The sequence below is a fragment of the Ranitomeya imitator genome, chromosome 9 (genome assembly GCF_032444005.1).
Source record: "Ranitomeya imitator isolate aRanImi1 chromosome 9, aRanImi1.pri, whole genome shotgun sequence".
NCBI classification, from domain to species: Eukaryota; Metazoa; Chordata; class Amphibia; order Anura; family Dendrobatidae; genus Ranitomeya; species Ranitomeya imitator.
In genome coordinates this window covers 52,963,879-52,983,029 of record NC_091290.1, presented here as the reverse complement: position 1 = coordinate 52,983,029, position 19,151 = coordinate 52,963,879, and the positions used below count along the sequence as shown (strand labels likewise).

General features: G+C 42.1%; 2 protein-coding genes across 5 annotated transcripts in view; one reads left to right on the top strand and one right to left on the bottom strand.

Moving 5' to 3' along the window:
• Positions 1-5,344, top strand: part of LSP1 (lymphocyte specific protein 1) — a 98,646-nt gene extending 93,302 nt beyond the window's left edge. For both annotated transcript variants that reach the window (XM_069740579.1, XM_069740581.1), the window contains exon 13: positions 4,210-5,344. The gene's annotated coding sequence lies outside the window, so the exon portion shown is untranslated. The remainder of the gene's footprint in view (positions 1-4,209) is intronic.
• The window catches only part of PRR33 (proline rich 33), a 63,835-nt gene that overhangs the window by 2,246 nt on the left and 42,438 nt on the right, over positions 1-19,151 (bottom strand). The window contains exons 1-2 of one of the 3 annotated variants that reach the window (XM_069740577.1): positions 14,560-14,598; positions 13,376-13,452 (exon numbers count right to left, since the gene is read on the bottom strand). The exons of 1 other annotated variant lie outside the window; for it this stretch is intronic. The gene's annotated coding sequence lies outside the window, so the exon portion shown is untranslated. Of the gene's footprint in view, positions 1-13,375; positions 13,453-14,559; positions 14,599-19,151 lie in introns of those variants that run through there. One more of the 3 variants, XM_069740578.1, reaches the window with a different exon arrangement.

The following is a 19,151-nucleotide window of genomic DNA, read 5'->3' as shown; positions in this document are numbered from 1 at the left end:
GTTTTACAAGCGTAATTAGCTTGCAGAATGCTAGCGTTTTACAAGTGATCTGTAGCATCGCTTGGAAAACTGATTGACAGGTTTGGTCACACTTGTCAAACATAGTGTTTGACAAGGGTGACCAACTTTTTACTATTGATGTGCCTATACAGCATCAATAGTAAAAGATAGAATGTTAAAAATAATTAAAAAAATAATAAATCGTGATATTCTCACCTTTCAGCGTCCCCGGCAGTCTTCCCGCTCCTCGCGATGCTCCCGTTCCAAGTAATGCCTCGCGGCAATGATTTCAGATGACGTAGCGGTCTCTCGAGACTCATGTAATCACAGGTCATTGTCGCAAAGCATCACTGGGAACGGAAGCATCGCGAGGAGCTGGAAGACTGCCGGGGACGACGGAAGTTGAGAATATCATGATTTATTATTTATTTATTTTTTTTGGAATTGCCATATATACTCGAGCATAAGCCGACCCAAGTATAAGCCGACCCCCCTAATTTTGCCACAAAAAACTGGGAAAACTTAATGACTCGAGTATAAGCCTAGGGTGGAAAATGCAGCAGCTACCGGTAAATGTCAAAAGTAAAAATAGATACCAATAAAAGTAAAATTAATTGAGACATCAGTAGGTTAAGTGTTTTTGAATATCCATATTGAATCAGGAGCCCCATATAATTCTCCATAAAGTTTATGATGGGTCCCATAAGATGCTCCATATTAAAATATGCCCCATATAATCCTGTATAAAGGTTAATAATGGCCCCATAAGATGCTCCATAGACACATTTGCCCAATATAATGCTGCACAAATGCTGATTATTACCCCATAAGATGCTCCATAAAGATATTTGCCCCATATAGTGCTGCAAAAACCTTGATTATGGCCCCATAAGATGCCCCATACAGACACTTGCCCCATATAGTGCTGCACAAACTTTATGGCCCCATATAGTGCTGCACAAACGTTATGGCCCCATAGATGCTCCATACAGACACTTGCCCCATTTGCTGTTGCTGCGATAAAAGAAAATAAATCACATACTCACCTCTCTGTCGCTCAGGCCCCCGGCACTTTCAATAGTCACCTGCTCCTTGTTCCGGCGCCGCTCCATCTTCAGCGTCTTCGGCACTGACGTTCAGGCAGAGGGTGCGCACTAACCACGTCACCGCGCCCTCTGACCTGAGCGTCACTGCAGAAAACAGAGCGGCGCCCGGAACGGGGAGCAGGTGACTATCGTGCAGCGCTGCGCTCCCCTCCCCGTATACTCACCTGCTCCTGGCGCTGTGCAGTTCCTGCTTCCCCGACGCCGCAGCTTCATCCTGTACTGAGCGGTCACCATTACCGCTCATTACAGTAACGAATATGCGTCTCCACCTCTTTGGGAGGTGGAGCCGCATATTCATTACTGTAATGAGCGGTACCATGTGACCGCTCAGTACAGTAAGAAGCTGCCGGCGCCGGGGAAGCCAGGGACTGTAGGGACCGCGCCAGGAGTAGGTGAGTATAATTAGACAGACCCCGCTCCCCCCCTCCCCTGCCGACCCCTGGGTATGACTTGAGTATAAGCCGAGAGGGGACTTTCAGCTCAGAAAAGTGGGCTGAAAATATCGGCTTATACTCAAGTATATACGGTATATGGTTCCCAGGGCCTGGAGGAGAGTCTCCTCTCCTCCACCCTGGGTACCAACCGCACATGATTCACTTACTTCCCGCATGGTGTGCATAGCCACATGTGGAAAGTAAGCGGATTAATGCACTCCTATGTGTGCGGAATCCCCGCGATTCTGAACAAGGAGTGAACATGCTGCGTTTTTTTCCGGAATGCGATTCCGCCGCGGAAAAAAACGCAGCATGTGCACAAAAATTGCGGATTGCATTCTAATAATAGGATGCTTAATGTATGCATTTTTTTCGTGGTATTATCACGTTTTATAGCGAAAAAACGTGAAAAAACCGCAAAAAATCTTGAACATGTGCACATAGCCTTATATGCGTTTGTCTTACAGACCCCATGTGAACACTGCAAGCATGTAGCACCGCTACCTTTCCTTATTTTTTATGCTGCCATTTACCTTGTCACCTAGCCATAACAAAAAAAAAAATTAGAACAAGAGCAGGTATTCACCCTCCATGAATCCAACGCCATCTCCCTGCCGCAGCACGGGTCTCTATGTATTAGCAGTAGTGATGAGCGAATATACTCGTTACTCGAGATTTCCCGAGCACGCTCGGGTGACCTCCGATTATTTTTTAGTGCTCGGAGATTTAGTTTTCATCGCCGCAGCTGAATGATTTACATCTGTTAGCCAGCATAAGTACATGTGGGGGTTGCCTGGTTGCTAGGGAATCCCCACATGTAATCAAGCTGGCTAACAGATGTAAATCATTCAGCTGAGGTGAGGAAAACTAAATCTCCAAGCACTAAAAAATACTCGGAGGTCACCCGAGCGTGCTCGGGAAATCTCGAGTATCGAGTATATTCGCTCATCAATAATTAGCAGCAGTAACCTCACACTGACAGCATAGAACACAGCTGAAGCCAATTACTAAGCACAGCGACTGAGCCAAGATAGACGGCACAGCCACTACGCTCATTGATTAGCGACAGCGGTGATTTCCACTGCTGATGTTATGTTACCAATGCAGCCAAAATGTCGCGATCCAAGCAGGTGCAGTGGGTGTCTCACGATCAATCATCAGGAGCGCACTGCTACCCAAGCTCCCAGCATCCTGCTTGCGCTCTTGCTTGATTGACAGCTTGGACCAGTTGCACTGTTGCGCTATTTGCCCAGTCTGTGCTCTTTCCAATGCTGATATATAAAGCAGCCTGGTCTCTGCAGCTCTGGAGGAGAGAAGATGCACTAAACTGTCCAGATCGGGAGCTAACAATGTGACACAGTCAGCTTCAAAGCAGCACAAACAAGCTCTACTGAAAAGAGCTTGTCTGCTCTGCTAATGTTTGGCCACTGCTGCTGGGCTGTAGAGGTGGCTGGTATCCTGGACAACTAGCTGTAACTAATAAAATTAAATATCACTATGTTATTAAGAAAGGAGAAAATTTTTAATAATACAAGCACTTTGAAATAGTATGCAAAAATGAGAATAACCATTTAAATAGGTAGTCCAGGATTTTAACATTGTTTGCCTATCCTTAGGTTAGGTCATCAATGTCTAATCAATGGGTTTGCAACACCCAACACCCCAGCCTAACAGCTGTTCTCAGTGTTTCTCAGCAGCTGGAACTGCACAGTTACAGAGCTGCACAGTTACAGAGCTGCACAGTTACAGAGCTGCACAGTTACAGAACTGCACAGGTACAGAGCTGCACAGGTACAGAGCTGCACAGGTACAGAGCTGCACAGTTACAGAGCTGCACAGTTACAGAGCTGCACAGTTACAGAGCTGCACAGTTACAGAGCTGCACAGGTACAGAGCTGCACAGTTACAGAATTGCACAGTTACAGAGCTGCACAGTTACAGAATTGCACAGTTACAGAGCTGCACAGTTACAGAGCTGCACAGTTACAGAGCTGCACAGTTACAGAATTGCACAGTTACAGAATTGCACAGTTACAGAGCTGCACAGTTACAGAGCTGCACAGTTACAGAATTGCACAGTTACAGAGCTGCACAGTTACAGAATTGCACAGTTACAGAGCTGCACAGTTACAGAGCTGCACAGTTACAGAGCTGCACAGTTACAGAATTGCACAGTTACAGAATTGCACAGTTACAGAGCTGCACAGTTACAGAGCTGCACAGTTACAGAATTGCACAGTTACAGAGCTGCACAGTTACAGAGCTGCACAGTTACAGAGCTGCACAGTTACAGAGCTGCACAGTTATGGAACTGCACAGTTACAGAGCTGCATAGTTACAGAGCTGCACAGCTCTGTTGACTGTATAGGGGCTGCAGCTGAGTACTGCACATCTGCCCCCTATTTAAATCAATAAGGGGCCGATGTGCAGTACCCGGCCACAGCCACTATTTCGTTGATGGAGCTGTATTGTGCTGCTTCGTAATGGGAACAGCTGATCGCCGGGGCGTGGCAAATGTGTCATACCGACGCTGTTCAGACATTGACGACCTATTCTAAGGATAGGCCTTCAATGTTAAATTCCCAGACAAACTTTATCATTATTAAAAGTACATGGATTAGTAATCAGTAAAAGTCTAGATAACATTTTCCTTTCTAATTCTTTTCTAGGAACCTGGATAAAAATCATGAAAAGAACAAAATCCATCTTTCTAATGCTGAAATATGGAGTCCTGCTGCCTTCTCTCAACCTGGATGCATCAGTCCACCCTCCGAGCTTCACTCTGTATTTTTTTGAACCAATGTATTAAAGTACTACAAGTCACAGCGCAGTTCCACTCCGGAGAACTGGCATGACAAACCAGTGTGCCTAAGTACTGATCTCAGGAGTAACACATATCTAAGGTCAAAATTTGTGATCTCTGAGTCCAGTCAAACTTTGCAAGACTCCTCATTGCTTCTAGGCCATCAGTTCGTTATTTTATGATCTTGTAGCTTCATGTCAGTTTTCTGACTTTTCTTACCTTTTTATGTGCTGCTTCAGCTTTCAGCAGTATTGAATTTCCTGCATTCTGATTTTGAAAATTGCAACCATATAAAAGCCAATAATAAGTGCTAATTGGGTCCATATTTGCTGGTACAAACTGGACTTAGATAGGAAAATCCTATACGGCACTCCAGTAAGATATGGTGAGGTGTCCTATTAGGCTTCCAATCCTTGAGTGGTAGTTAGAGTAAAACTCGGCAGGATGCGCGGCAATAGATGGGATATTTATGTACAATTCAACCAGTATGGAAAAACAGCTTATGACGCTATGGTCCAGTATGGACCTTCATCAGATAATTTCTGGGGTTACATAGTAAGAAATGTGAGTTATGGAACTCAGTCTGCTGGTTGAGGTTCAATGGACTGTCCCAGCAGGAGAAGTAGATGCTATCAGTCCTGGAATATTGTGGCTATGTCACGTCACCTCAGCAATTATCTGATGAAGGTCCGTATTGGACCGAAACGTCGTAAGCTGTTTTTCCATACCGGTCGAATTGTAAATTAATATCCCATCTATTTCCACGCATCCTACTGACTGCCGAGATTTACTCGTACTAACAAACAGGACTTAGGCACAACATCAACAGTATATAGTACACATCAGTATTCAGTCCTCTTACTGACTCAGCCAAGAAATGCAACAAAGTCACAGGATGTCCAAACCACCCAATCACTGGGCGGTCTTTTTTAACAACTTTTTTATGCTTTACAAATAAAAAAAAACAAAAAAACAAAAGAAAAAAACAGAAATATCTGTAATATGGTGTGTGTTTTATTCATTGAAGTATTCCTTATTTATTGTTTTAGCTTCGGAGAACATTTATTCAACCCAGTTCATTTTCCAAAAAGCCTCTAAAAAAGAAGAAAGCTAGATCCTGATTGGTTTAGATTTTAATGAGATTAATTCAATGGATCTGATGGATCCTTATAACCTATAATTAGTGCTGGTGGCTAGGCTCTGCTAAGTCTCCCAGTGACTTCCAAATTTATGGTGATAGTTTAGACTACGCAATGCACTGTGTCAGGTCGCTGCTGTTTGGCAATAAACTTTCCAGGACTGCAGTTGTTACTGGCTCCTTTACACAGGCCCAGCTGCTGACTCCGGATGCACCTTCAATGGTCTGTAATGTGTCAGCAGCCATTGTTGTCACCAACGCAAGTCCTGGACACACAGGATGATGAGCTGCCAAGAAGTATAACTTTTTTTGTGCAGCAAAGAAAAGATCATTTCACCCGACGAACAAGCATTTTGCTCATTCATCATATGATTGGTAGCCTGTTTGCTTAGTACCACTAAATTAGTTACGCTCGTTCACAATAATTGCACAGCGTAAGTGGGCCGTTAAGCATTAGATTGGTTATCAATATTTGATTTGTGGGGATATGACCTAGGGGATCTTTTTTGACTAACACAACACAAAGGTCATGGTGCTCCTGTAAGTACTCTAATAGAGAAATACTGCAAAGACCTCCAAACACATTACACTAATGTCGCTTCAACCTGATGATATAAACAGGTTCTGCTGCGTGCAGACTGCCGATGTCATCCGTTGATTTTTTTTTGTTCTTCGGGAGATAAGAACAGTCTGGCAGCTGCTCTCTCATAGAGACGGGGGCACTCGGCAGAGCCAGTGCTCTTCTGTATGGGAGAGTCGGCTGAATGATAGGTCTAACCATGGTTCGGCTGACAGCCATCTAAAGGGTACGGGGGCTTAACACAAAATCTGTACTGGACATGGCAGGTACTGGGTTCTACAATCTGGAAACAAGTGTAATAGCCAGGGCAAAAACCCTTTACACTTAGGCCCTATTCACTTTGCGCTTACAGAGCGTGTCCAGGGGTTTCCTTCTGACTTTCTAAAAAATGGGACTCAGATTCCCTGACGGAGCTATATAGTACAGAATACTCCATAAGTGCTTTTTTGCTAGTGGCATCTGTCTTTTCAGATGGGCACAGAAACATTCTTTCAAAGAACACATGGAGTCCCTTTGAAATCCATTTGTGCCAATATACGTGGTGGATCTACTGCAGAATTTAACTAAATAAACTCCTGAATGATTGTGCGACTGTCTTATCTCTAGTCTGTAAGAGGTTGACAGGGACTGTCATATGTCTTCCCTCCTGTAGGACAACTTTTACAAAATGGTTCGGACATGTTTGTATTGTATTTTTATGACTGTCATAATATGTAAAAATACATGGAACTTGAAGCGAGGCTCGGGGCTGGTGCTGTGGGCCTGCTGCTGTTTATCCTTGCTCTTACACCCCACTAATAAATAATGTCCCCTTCCATGTGTGCTGTCTGTAAGGTTTGCCTCACACTCTCTTGTAGACCGGAAGCCTCCGCTGCATTCATGTCCGTGGGTCCAGGAACAGCCACACACACATCAGGAGGAGACTCTCGGTTAGTTTCAACAAGTTCAACTTTACTGGACTGTCCAGATGCAACATTCTGCAACATGCAGTATCGGGCACAGCACCCTCCAGTCATTGTTCAATTTACACACCACATTGCAAGGTTTTGCCTCCGTTCCTCTGGGTCTGTTCCTCCCTCAATAGACTCTGTTGGTCCTAGTGACTTCCTCCAGAAAGAAGCCATAACTGAAATGACGTTGGGGTTCCTAGCCTGTTCTTCAATAATTCCACTAAGCTATATCATTATTCTTTACTATTATCTATGAGATCCTGTGGTACATGCCATTTTTTGTACTTGTGCAGTCTTAACAAAGTATTAGTTTGACCTGGGTATAACTTACCTCTCTGTATGTACACTGTATGGACATATTTTTTTCATTTACACTAGTAGTTCTTTATGTCATTTACTTATACCCTGCCTAATTTTACTGCATCTGCACTTTATTATATATTTTTCATGTATACATGTTTTATTCTTTATGTAGTATATTTATTACTTCCTTTGGCTGTCTGCATTTAGTCTACCAAAGACAAATCTCATCTTTCTATACGGACATACTTTAGTACATTTTACTGCACTTGCACTTTACGGGTCTATAACATTGACATAGATTTTCTATGCATGTTACATTGTATTATCTATTTTTGACCACTAGGGGTCGCTAAATAATCTATTGCTTTTGCACTTTATGATAATGAACATCTTCAAGCAATTAATTATCTGTGTCTGTTGATACTCTCTCTCTGCATATATATGTATGTATATATGTATATATAATGTATATGTGTATATATATATATATATATATATATATATATATATATATATATATATATATATATACAGTTATATGAAAAAGTTTGGGCACCCCTATTAATCTTAAGCTTAATGTTTTATAAAAATAGTTTTTTTTTTGCAACAGCTATTTCAGTTTCATATATCTAATAACTGTTGGACACAGTAATGTTTCTGCCTTGAAATGAGGTTTATTGTACTAACAGAAAATGTGCAATCTGCATTCAAACAAAATTTGACAGGTGCATAAGATTAAGTTTAAGATTATTAGGGGTGCCCAAACTTTTTCATATAACTGTATATAGTGATTATTATTGCACGGGATTATCTGCTCATATCACCCTTTTTTAAACTTTGCTTCATTGTTTTAAGCATTTCTTAAATGAAGATTTGTTTATTTTGCAATATTTGGGCTTAATTGATCCCCTTCTTTTGGGATTATATGCATTTTTTTAAAGTACTTCACTTAATTATGGGTCTAAATAGGTTCTGTCTGTCTGCCCCAGCAGCCTGTTGCTGGGGAAATGTAACCTTTCACCTATTAACTAATATGCACACCACTGCACATACCCCTTTCTTTACCTAACTTCTAAGCTCTACGCTAAACTTTGTGTCCTAAACCTAACTCTGCTTTCCCTATTCACTGCACATTATACAATGGCCGCATTACAATATATGCATCAATTACGTCCTGTAGAGTTCCATGTATTTTCACATATTATCACAGTCAGAAAAATACAATACAAACACATGTCCAAACCATTCTGTAAATGTTGTCTTTCGGGAGGGAAGGACATGACAGTCCCTGTCACCCGTCCCCTTTACAAGTCTATGATGACAGTGCTACTTCTCACTGGCATCTACAGAAAATCATCTTCCAACAGATTGCGGATCATTCCTTCTAGCCCTGGGAACAGCTCTGCCTTTACTAACCATACCCTGCAGTCAGGAGCAATCTCTCTCCTTACCCAAGCCCTGACCATTAGAGCCCTGTCTTAAAAAGCCCAATTTTTTCTTGCACTTTACAGACCCCTTTACACTTCATCTAGGATGGTCCTACTCCTCTGGAGCAAGTGTCGAGGTTAAAGGGTTACAAACTGGGCAATTTCACGGGGCCCACACACCCTTGGGGGCCTCAGCATCTACAGCAAGAGCTACACTGATACTAGCATTAAGACATTGAACACATATTTGGTGTCTCTGTGTTCATAAAAGTCTAACCTATTAAAATATAAACTACGGGAAATAATCCAATCAGTAAACGGCGTAGCAAGAAAGAAAATCAAAACTTCAAAAACACGATTATTTGACCCACACAAGACTGACTTCAAATGCAATGAGAGGCGATCAAAATATCATAACGAAAAAAAAAAAACTGGAAACTCCCCTGGGGGGTGAAGTGGTTAAAATCCTTGTAATAGCCATATAATAGCAGGCTTCATTCTTTGAATGTTCATGATGGGTTTATTAACAAACTAAAAAAAATAGTCATATCTGCGACAACGCGGCATTTCCTCTTAATTATGCAAGACGTAAATTCATAAATTCAGCAGGCCCAGAATCATAAAGTGTTGTCTGAAGTAGACTCTTCTTGCAGGTTGAATTGATATTTGTAAATGGAGAAATGGTTGTTATTTACTTCTTATTTCAGCTACTACATTTTATTGTACTGCCATATTTGCAAAACACAGATGCAGGGTCAGTGAACAATGATGACAGACTCTCCAGTTTGTGAAACCTATTTTATTAAACATTTTTAGCTAATTCTTAATTAATATAAGGAGTCTTGTATGCAGACTTTTCATCACTTTGTCAGAGTATAAGTGGTTACAGTATGTCTCTCTGGATCTGGAGCACCTGTTCTGTATGACACAGACAGCCTCTGTGTGCGGCTAAGCCTAGGATGTATGAATTCTTGGTGGTATGTATATATATATATATATGTATATATATATATATATATATATATATATATATATATATATATATATATATACAGTTAGGTCCATATATATTTGGACAGAGACAACATTTTTCTAATTTTGGTTATAGACATTACCACAATGAATTTTAAACAAAACCATTCAGATGCAGTTGAAGTTCAGACTTTCAGCTTTCATTTGAGGGTATCCACATTATAATTGGATAAAGGGTTTAGGAGTTTCAGCTCCTTAATATGTGCCACCCTGTTTATAAAGGGACCAAAAGTAATTGGACAGATTCAATAATTTTAAATTAAATGTTCATTTTTAGTACTTGGGTTGAAAGCCCTTTGTTGGCAATGACTGCCTGAAGTGTTGAACTCATGGACATCACCAGACGCTGTGTTTCCTCCTTTTTGATGCTCTGCCAGGCCTTCACTGCAGTGGTTTTCAGTTGCTGTTTGTTTTGGGGCCTTTCTGTCTGAAGTTTAGTCTTTAACAAGTGAAATGCTGCTCAATTGGGTTGAGATCAGGTGACTGACTTGGCCATTCAAGAATATTCCACTTCTTTGCTTTAATAAACTCCTGGGTTGCTTTGGCTTTATCTTTTGGGTCATTGTCCATCTGTAGTATGAAACAACGACCAATCAGTTTGGCTGCATTTGGCTGGATCTGAGCACACAGTATGGTGGCTCTGAATACCTCAGAATTCATTCGGCTGCTTCTGTCCTGGGTCACATCATCAATAAACACTAGTGACCCAGTGCCACTGGCAGCCATGCATGCCCAAGCCATCACACTGCCTCCACCGTGTTTTACAGATGATGTGGTATGCTTTGGATCATGAGCTGTACCACGCCTTTGCCATACTTTTCTCTTTCCATCATTCTGGTAGAGGTTGATCTTGGTTTCATCTGTCCAAAGAATGTTCTTCCAGAACTGTGCTGGCTTTTTTAAATGTTTTTTAGCAAAGTCCAGTCTAGCCTATTTATTCTTGTTGCTTATGAGTGGCTGCACCGTGCAGTGAACCCTCTGTATTTACTTTCATGCAGTCTTCTCTTTATGGTAGATTTGGATATTGATACGCCGACCTCCTGGAGAGTGTTGGTCACTTGGTTGGTTGTTGTGAAGGGGTTTCTCTTCACCATGGAGATTATTCTGCGATCATCCACCACCGTTGTCTTCCGTGGGCGCCCAGGTCTTTTTGCATTGATGAGTTCACCAGTGCTTTCTTTCTTTCTCAGGATGTACCAAACTGTAGATTTTGCCACTCCTAATATTGCAGCAATTTCTCGGATGGGCTTTTTCTGTTTTCGCAGCTTAAGGATGGCTTGTTTCACCTGCATGGAGAGCTCCTTTGACCACATGTTTACTTCACAGCAAAACCTTCCAAATGCAAACACCACACCTCAAATCAACTCCAGGCCTTTTATCTGCTCAATTGATAATGACATAACGAAGGGATTGCCCACACCTGTCCATGAAATAGCCTTGGAGTCAATTGTCCAATTACTTTTGGTCCCTTTAAAAACAGGGTGGCACATGTTAAGGAGCTGAAACTCCTAAACCCTTCATCCAATTTTAATGTGGATACCCTCAAATGAAAGCTGAAAGTCTGAACTTCAACTGCATCTGAATTGTTTTGTTTAAAATTCATTGTGGTAATGTCTATAACCAAAATTAGAAAAATGTTGTCTCTGTCCAAATATATATGAACCTAACTGTATATATGTGCTCTGTATACATGTGTGTATGTACTCTGTGTATACATACATACATATATATTTACTAGATGGAGGCCCGATGCTATCGCATCAGGAGGACGGTAATGTCACAATAGGGGCAGGCTTTGCAGCGTTGAGAATTGCTCTTCCAGAGTCTCATTCGCCCATTGTTGTCTTTGATGTTGTGCCTTTGCTGCTTTCCTTTCATTTTCATTGGCATACTTTTTAGGAGGAACCATGTTGGCGTCTTATTTTGCTTTAATTATTGTATTGCTAACGTTGTTATTATGACTGTTGTGTTTGAAACTGTTAAGCTGTAAAGCGCTGCGGAATATGTTGGCGCTATGTAAATAAGGATTATTTTTATTATTATTATTATTATCATCACTTCCTGAGGCAACATAATGCTGAACTCTCAAGTCACACCTCAGGCCTCCAGATAACCAGGCCTGTGCTTCAACCTTTCTTTAGTTCCCACACAAATGGCATTTATCAAAGCCTTGACAAGATTCAGACATAACCTCCCCCAGTTTGACCTCGGCACAGCTCACTCCTCCCTGGCTCCCGCCATGCCGACATATCTCAACAAAAATTTAACACCCTTTCTGAGCTAAATGTGCTTTAACACTATGTTCTGGCACCCGTTTAATGGTCCTGTCGGGGCTTATGTTAGAACCCGCCCGCAAAACAACATTTGGGCATATGCACCGACGGGCCATAGACTATAATAGTGCAGACAATGGGAACGTGTGCTCTGTCATGCATAATTTTCAGGAGTGAGAAACGGTCCCAAGTGGTATACTTTGTGGTGGTGGGTTGGCTTTTATGCATTTTTCATCAAAATAGCGTTAACTAAGTACCCTATGTTTTTTATATGCAGGACTGCCACCAGAAATTTCAGGACCCCATACTGGCAACATTTTTGGGCCCCCTTGAGACTACCCCCAGGCTCCACCACAGCTCCGCCTCCACCTCTTGAACTTTCCACAGTCCCACCGCTCACTCTTGGAAAAACTCCATTTCATCACCAATCACAGATTAACAGTTCCCACTGAACACACTGTGAGCCCTCGCGGGCAGGGTCCTTTCTCCTTCTGCACTTGTTAGTGTGCCTTGTTTTGCTCATGTCTACTATACTTGTCTATATTTGCCCCTTTCATGTGTAAAGCGCCATGGAATAAATGGCGCTATAAAAGTGTATAATAATAATAATAATAATACCATATCGCATACATAGCCAGCAGCTTTTGTTTAGGCCAAAAAATTTCCTAAGTCACCACCACTACAACACTACAAGGTAGACTCTTTTGGCTGGGCCCTACTCTACTATAACCTATTAAACATTTCTTAAAATACCCAATTCTCTTTTTAGGTACATTTTTATTTATTTTTCTTTAAGATAATGAGTCACATATATTTTTTTTTTAAAAATGAACAATAATACTACATACAAGGGACAAATACCATCATACTATGGCCAGACCACATATTACCACCACATAGTGGCTGTGTAATACCACATACAAGAGACAAATATCATCACACCATGACCAGGCCAAATATTAACACCACATTGAGACCGTATGATACCACATACAAGAGACAAATATCTCCACACCATGACCAGATCATATAGTACATCCACATAGTGCCTGAATAATACCACATACAAGGGACAAATACTATCACACCATGACCAGGTCACATATTACCACCACATAGTAAATGAATACTACAATACTGATCATAAATAAAAAAGAAAATACTGATATTACCATAAGTGCCATTATACACATGAGCTCTGTGCATAGTATACAGTATATAGTGTCAGTATAAAGGTAATACAGTTATCGACAGAGACTTTAATTACAGGAGCTCTGTGCACAGTATACTGTGTATAGTGTCGGTGTACAGGTATTCACACTGACTCACAGGTTGAAGTCCTTTGTCTTCTCTTTTCTTCTTCTCTCCAGCACAGACCACCATCACTTCTTTCAGCCAGGACTCATCTGTGCAGAAAATAACAGTTATCTAGAGCACATTCCCCATTTTTTCCCCTACTTTTACACTACAACAGATGAATACAAAAAAGCAAGTGTCACCCTGCACAGTAACAGGACCTCCCCCTCACTGAAAACAGTATCCTCAAAAATAAAATACATCACAGCAGTAATAACATCCCTTTAGTATCCCCTACATTAATAATGTCCCAATCCTGCTCCCATATGTACTTCATTCTGGACCCCACATCTCTCATTCCTGGCCCCTTGTGGTATCTTTCCTGGCCCCTTTTGGTGTCTCTTTCCTGGACCTTTGTGATGTCGTTTTCCTGGTCCCTTGAGATGCCCCATTCCTGGCCCCTTATTGTGTCCCATTCTTGGCCCCTTGTGGGGTCCCATTCTTGGGCCCATGTGGTGTCCCATTTCTGACCTCTTGTGGTGTCCCATTCCTGGCCTAATATGTTTCCATCCTGCCTCATATGTTCTCCCATCCTACCTCCATGTGACTCCATCCTGACTCAATGTGACTCCATCATGCCCCCACGTGACTTCATCCTGCCTCATGTGACTCCATCCTCCCCTCAGGTGTCTCCATTCTGCCCCCATGTGTTTCCATCCTGCCCCCATGTCTCTCAATACTGTCCCCATGTCTTTCCATTCTGCCCAATGTAGTCTCCATTCAGCCCCCATGTCTCTTTATTCTGCCTATGTTGTTTGCATTCTGCCCCATGTCTCCATTTTTCCCCATGTCTCTCCATACTGACCCCAGGTCTCTCCATACTGTTCCCATATCTTTCCATTCTGTCCAATGTAGTCTCCATTCTGCCCCATGTCTCTCCTTTCTGCCCAATGTCTCTTTATTCTGCCCCATGCCATCTGCATTCTTCCCCCATGTCTCTATACTGCCTCATATCTCTGCATAATGCCCCCATGTCTCTCCATACTACTCCCATGTCTCCATTCTGCCCCATGTGTCTCCATTCTGTCCCCATGTCTCTCCATAATGCCCCCATGTCTCTCCATAATGCCCCCATGTCTCTCCATACTGCACCCATGTCTTCATTCTTCCCCCATGTCTCTCCATTATGTTAAGTAAAAAAAAAAGTTTCTCCTTACCTGGCCGTGGTCCAGATTCGTTGTCTTCCTTCTTCATCTGAGGCACAGACGAGCCCACACACAACATACGCTGGTGAAGTGTGCGCTGACGTCAGCTGCCGGCCTGTGATTGACTAGCAGCTGTTAAGTATTATCGTGTGGGAAGCCTCCAGCGCTGTAATAGATTTCAACTAAATGTGCATCCAAAGGAGCACATTCAGTTACTGAACCGGCAGAATCCTGCTCTTGGGGCCAGGTGAGCAGAAGAGGGGGGGGTGACTTATTTACATGCTGTAGGGTATATACACGTTTTGTTTTTCTTGGGATTTGTCTATGAAGTGTCCACAGTGTGAACATGCTCTTACATTTTGCACATATGCCAGATCATAGTCCGGCTTATTTACAGTTGTGGCTGAAAATGTTGACACCCTTGAAATTATTGCAGAAAATGAAGTATTTCTCCTAGAAAATTATTACAATTACACATGTTTGTTATACACATGTTTATTTCCTTTGTGTGTGTAAAGTACTAGCAGGAACGCGGGATGCAGTGACGAGCAGGAGGCAGAGCAAGAGTTAACAGATTTTACATCAGAATATGTCCCAACAGTAAATACTCCACACAGGGAGAAAGGGAGTGTAAGCATACGGGCCCACAAAGTGTATTAATCAATAAAGGAATTGCAACAGGTGTAAAACAAAGGGTTAACTTATCAGTCTCTGGTTCCTGGATGATGGTGGTTGGAAGATCCCACAATGGTGTCGTAAGTGGCGCGTGATGTCCTGGAGCCGATCCTGGGGAAAGGTGAAGCACTGTCTCTGTACTGCGGTGGAGTATCCTGATCTTCTTATACATGGTCTGTCATCCTGGAACGAGGTGCAGTACGGGGGAAGGATTGCTGCACGGCCAAAGAAGTGCAAAGTCTCGGAGTGTAGGCCGCAGTTTTAAAGCTGCGGATCACTTTTGTCGTTGGATCAGCGTTGTGTAAAGAGTCAGCGGGTGTCAGTTGCACCGACTGGTTAGTGCTGTCAAGGTCGGGGGTTAACGGGGAATCAGTCTCTAGAATTGCACAGTCTGTGTGTGCGAGGGATATAACGCCGGGAAGCGGGCCTGTAAGCCGGCGTCGGTCTGCAGAGAGAGAGTCAACCTTCTTCTGTTGCACACGCTAGGTCTCAGCCAAAAGCCCTGTTTTCGCGCATGCAGTCCCCCTTATCTCACACCCGCCCCCAGAAGTCAGGTGCAACGATCTATTCCAGTCAGTAAGTGCTTCCCCAGGCAACAAAGGTGACAGAACCGATAGTTCCGGCCCAGACACGTAGGAGAGACTACTATTCTGGTCCATCTTCCTACATGTGTATTGGAACAACACAAAAAAGAGAACAAAAGGCAAATTGGACATAATTTCACACAAAACCCTAAAAATGGGTCAGACAAAAAAGCTAGACTGCAGTTTGCCAAAATGTACATGAGTAAGCCAAAATCCCTCTGGGAAAGTGTATTGTGGACAGATGAGACCAAGAAAGAGCTCTTTGGTTAAGCACATCATTCTACTGTTTACCGAAAACAGAATGAGGCCTAACAAAATCCTACAAAAAAAAGAACAGCACATACAGTCAAATATGGTTGAGGTTCAAAGATATTTTGGGGTTGTTTTGCTGCCTCTGGCACTGGGTGGCATGATGGCGTGCAAGGTATCATGAAATCTGAAGATTACCAAAGAATTTTGGGTCTCAATGTAGTGCCCAGTGTCAGAAAGCTGGGTTTGTGTCCTAGGTCATGGGTCTTCCAGCAGGATAATGACCCCACATATACTTCAAGAATCACCCAGAAATGGATGGAAACAAAGCAATGGAGAGTGTTGAAGTGGCCAGCAATGAGTCCGAATCTAAATTCCATTGAACACCTGTGGAGAGATCTTAAAATTGCTTTTGGGAGAAGGTGCCCTTCAAATATGAGGGACCTGGAGCAGTTTTCAAAGGAAGTGTGGAACAATATTCCAGTTGAGAGGTGTAAGAAACCTGTTAATTGTGTGACACAGTCACTGGCAAAGTACTGGAAGGAAGGTATGTTTCACTGAGGGTGTTAGCTGCAGTGATAGCAACCCAGGAAAATGCTCCAGAATCCTAAGTGCTGAAAGGCGTTTAGTCAGCCATGTTTAGTGCTAGGTTGATTGAACAGCTGTGGAGTGGGAGGAGTCCAGAGGATACATACCCAGCCTTCTAGAGCATTCAATGTGGGGTGGGCCTGGAGGTTCAAGATCTGAAGCTATGGTTTAATGTCAGGGAAAGCTGAACCTTTTGTTGTTTGTTTGGTTTCGCTCTTATCAAAAGTCATGTGACAAGGCTCGTTAAAGGGTCGACATTGACTGTTAGGATTGCTACTTCCAATAGGTGGCACTAGAGTTCTAGTCCTCTTCCTCTTTGAAGAGACAATTTGGATATTTCCCAGAGGAGCATTGTGGCTTTAAGTCTCCTCACCTCGACATGTTTAACATGTCACTCTCCGCAAGGTGAAACGATACTTCTTGGTTCCTGAAGCAACAAAGGCAGTGCCATTCGTTATGTTTTTGTTTTCATGTTAGGTCAGGAAGGCCAGGTTTGTTTTTGCTAATATTGCACTGGTGGTTAATGCTGTATTTTTAATAAACTAGAAGATTTAAAGAGACAGTGTTCCTGTGTCTACCTCTGTGTGCAGCCAAGTGAGCTGATCTACCACAATTGGGTATAGGAAGTGATTGATTGCAGTCATTTATTTCAAAAGTTGTACAATCAAACATTAAAGTTGAGGATGCCAACAATTTTGTCTCGTCCATTTTTGAGGTTTTGGATAAAACTATGTCCAATTTGCCTTTTTTCTCTGTTTTATTATGTCGTCCCAATATACACAAAGGAAATAAACGTGTATAGCAAAACATGGAATTGCAAAAATTTACTGGGAGAAAAACTTCATTTTCTGGAACAATTTCCAGGGTTCCAACACTTTCGGCCATGACTGTATTTGGTTTTGCAGTAGCTTCTTCTTCTGCCATTACTGGTGCTGCACATAAATCAGGGTCCAGTTTATCAAATTAATACTGTAAATTGCTTTGCTCAGTGGGCAGAAGCACTGAGGTACTGCATGATTGAGTGCATAGATTTCCTATTTAGCCCCTACTCTTCTCTGTGCATCTCCTGCTTGCTAGCACAATTCAGACCTAGACCCTACTGATTTACAGCACTTAGATCAAAGTCAGAAAAAAACAAATAAATAAAGATAAGTAACTTTAGCCCCTTCACGACCTTAGACGTATCCATACGTATCCAGTACTTCCTGACCTTGGATGTATGGATACGTCAAAGGAATTTTGCCCGCATGTTATGCATTATGTAAAACGTTATACATAAAAGCTTCAACTCAATCCTCAAAAAAAGTCCTCACTCAGGTCTGCCATCTGTTAAAGGAAATATAGGGGACTTCCACATTACTGGTAGTACAAAGGCTTTGGAAACGCACTATGTTTCCTCACCCCGCAATGAAATCCAGCGAATTCTGAATTCCCAAATCCAAATGCCCCCTTCCTTCTGAGCCCCAAATTGTGTCTAAACCGCATTTAGCGCCCACACGGTTGGCGTGTTTGGTACGTACATCAGAGACTCTCTAAACATGACATGGCATCCGCTAATCATTCCAGCAAATTTTGAGTTCAAAAAATCAAATTGCGCTCTTTTTCTTCCGAGCAGTGCCTATGCCCAAACAGTAGTTTTCCTCTACATATTGGGTATCAGTGTGCTCAGGAGAAATTGCATGACAAATTTTGGGTTCCAGTTACTTCTATTCCCCTTGTGAAAATAATAATAATAATTTAATAATAATTTTTATTTATATAGCTCCAACAAAATAAAAAAAATTGGGGCCAAAAGTGCATTTTTGTGAAAAAATTTGATTTATAATTTTTTATGTCTCAACGTTATATATTTCTGTGAAGCACTTGGAGGTTCAAGGTGCTCACAACACATATAGATAAGTTCCTTGAGGTGTCTCATTTCCAAAATGGGGTCACTTGTGAGAGGTTTTCACATCAGGAGCTCTCCAAATGCGTGGTGTCCACTCTTGATTCCTGTCAATTTTGCATACAAAAATTCAAGCCTTGATCCTTCTCTTTTGAGCCTTGCAGTGCACCCAAACAGTAGTTTTCCCCCGCATATGGGGCATTGGCTCAGTAGAAATTTTACAACAAATTGTTTAGTCCATTTTCTCCTGTTACCCTTGTGAAAATGAAAAAAATTTTGGTTTAAGTAAAATTTTTGTGAAAAAAGTTAAATGTTCATTTTTTTCTTCCACATTGCTTCAGTTCCTGTAAAGAGCCTGAAGTGTTAATAAACATATTATACACCGAAAAAGAGCATGAACCACACCTACAAAGATCGTACATTGATCTAATGCTGCTCGGCAAAAAATAGATATGACTGAACAAGAGTTTCTTAGTTTAACATTCTGATCAGACTATATGAAGCCCACTGCCACTTCACAGCGAACCTCTTAGTGGGTCCCTATCGCTGGAGCTGTGTGCCGACCATCGTCGCAGCAACAATGCACCCACAGGGCGGACAGCATGGTGCCTCATAGCACCCAT